A 2,500-nucleotide genomic window follows, 5' to 3' on the forward strand; every position below is an offset into this window, starting at 1 on the left:
GTGGATCGGCAGCCGCGAGCCGGCTGCTGCTCCGGCCGGAGCACCGGCATCACCACGCTCCCTGCGACAGGGGCCCGAAGAACGAGGCTCTCGAGCCGCTGGTGTCTGGGCAGAGCCGCACGGGGCACCCCCCGGTTTCTCTCTGGACCACCCTCTGGCGTTCACGAACGGCACACGCGCCAGGCCTTTTCCCCGGCCGCGGGGGGGGGGGGGGGGGGGGGTGGTGTCCGGCTCACCCCTCTCCCGAGTCGGCAACGGCTGCATGGGACCTGCCGCTGGCTGGGCTCCCCGCCTCCGCAGCGGCTTCCGGCACCTGGGACACACTCGCGGGGCTGCCGGAGACCTGCCGGGAGACCGCCGCGCCGAACGGGCAAAAGAAAGCGCTCTCCCCGAAGGGCCGGGCTCAGGACCGCTCCCCGCCCGCCCTCGTCGCAAGCCGCCCTAGGCCTCCCGCGGGCCGGCCACAATGCGCTGGGGGCGCCCGGGAGTGCGGCTCCGGAACTCAGCGGCTGTTCACCCTGTGGCCTACAGTCGTACCGCTAAGTCCAGCGGGGCGGGAGAGCCGAAGGACAGCCGCCCCTCCTACCGGGGAGTGGCTCGAAAGTGGCCGACCTCTACGATGACGTAACTGGAGGCAGCGACGCAGAGCGACCCCTTTCGCCGCTCCACAGGAACGCCAGGGAGAACAGGTCTACCAGCCACCACCCCGAAAGGCCACCAAGTCTCGCTGGAGCCTGGTAGACCTGCTGCCAGTTAGCGGAGGCAGACCCGGGGCACCGGCTGCGACTTCTCCGGGCCTCCCGGAGCCGCGGAGACCGGCTACGCCGCGCCCCTTCGAGGCCGGCCTCCCCGGAGGCCGGTCGACCCGCCCGCCCCTTCGAGGCTCGGCGGCCTCCCCGGAGGCCGGTCGACCAGCTCGCCCCTTCGAGGCTCGGCGGCCTCCCCGGAGGCCGGTCGACCAGCTCGCCCCTTCGAGGCTCGGCGGCCTCCCCGGAGGCCGGTCGACCAGCTCGCCTCTCCCCGGAGGCCGGTCGACCAGCTCGCCCCTTCGAGGACCTCCCCGGAGGCCGGTCGACCAGCTCGCCTCTCCCCGGAGGCCGGTCGACCAGCTCGCCCCTTCGAGGACCTCCCCGGAGGCCGGTAGACTCTCTGGCCGCTGCCAAGGCAGCCTCCCAGGCCCGGGCGGGCGAGCGGGCGGGCGGGCCGGCCGCTGCCGAGTTGGACCCTTCGGGCCGGCCGCTAACAGGCCAGCCCGCCGCCCCTCCCGAGTCCCCCTCCCCGGCCGGACCCGTTCGGTTTCCTTGGAGAGCTGCCGCTTCTCCCTTAGCCGCTTAGCGTGCTTTCTTTGTTTAGGTTCCCCCCCCCCCCCCCCCCCGGCTTGCTCCTTTTCGGTGTCGTACGGGCTTTTTTTTTTTTTTTTTTTTTGTGTGTGTGCGTGCGTGCGTGCGTGCGTGCGTGCGTGTGTGCGTGTGTGTGTGCGCGCGCGCGCGCGTGTGTGCGTGTGCGCTTTCTGTATGCTTGCCCCACCACCAGCAGCAGCAGCAGCACCTCCCTTTCTCGCCCTTACCATCTTCCTCGCTGGTTTTCCTTCGTTTCCCGTGTTGTTTCCTCTCCTCCACCACCACCACCCCCCCCCCGGCCCCCCGATCTCCTTGGGAGGCCTGCTCATTTTTTTGCTACTTGGCACAGGAAGCGGCGTGCGGTCCAGCGGCAGGGGAAGGTCCTCGTGCGCGAATGTAGGGCGCTGCAGTCGCCGTTGGGGCTTTCTTTTCTCTTTCTCTCTGCCTGCCTGCCCCTCTCCCTCCCCCTCCGCCTCCTGCCCTTAATTGGTGGACCGTCCCGCCGCCCTCCCCCCCCCCCCCGCCCAGCGCCGCCACTGCCGCTGCCCCCACCCCCCGCCCCCAACCCCGGCCCATTCGTCGTCGCCTCGCTTGCTCCCTCGCGCGCGCGCCCTTCACTGCCCGGCTCCAGCCCCTGTCCGTTCCTAAACTTCTCGGCCAGCGCGCCGCCGGGGGCTGAGGAAGAATCCCTGACCCCAGGCTGACCTCCCGCGCCTCTCCCGCCCGGCGCTTGCCCCTCCCCCCGCCCCCAAACCACACTCTCCGCGCAGGTGCACGGCGCCCGGGCGCGGGGTGGGGCGGGGCGGGGCGGGGCGGGGCCGGGACCCGCGCGCTTCGGCCAGGCGCTCGGGGAAGCGGCTGCCGCACGCGCCCGCCGCCTCCCCCTCCCCCCCCCCAACTCCCCTCCCCGCGCTGGGAGTCCCCCTCCTTCGCCCCTTCGAAAAGGTAAGCGGCGCGGAGGCCCCACGGCAGGGGGGGGGGGGGGGGCGGTACTCGTGCGCCGCTGCAGCCGCCGTCCGCGCCTTCCTCCCCCACCCCCCCCGGGCGATGTACGCGCGCGTCTCCTCCCCACGGGTTGTCCGCCCGTTCCTTGGCCCGCCCCGCCCATTCGTCGTCGCCTCGCTTGCTCCCTCGCGCGCGTGCCCTTCACCGCCCGGCCC

The sequence above is a fragment of the Struthio camelus genome, unplaced genomic scaffold, assembly GCF_040807025.1.
Source record: "Struthio camelus isolate bStrCam1 unplaced genomic scaffold, bStrCam1.hap1 HAP1_SCAFFOLD_112, whole genome shotgun sequence".
NCBI classification, from domain to species: Eukaryota; Metazoa; Chordata; class Aves; order Struthioniformes; family Struthionidae; genus Struthio; species Struthio camelus.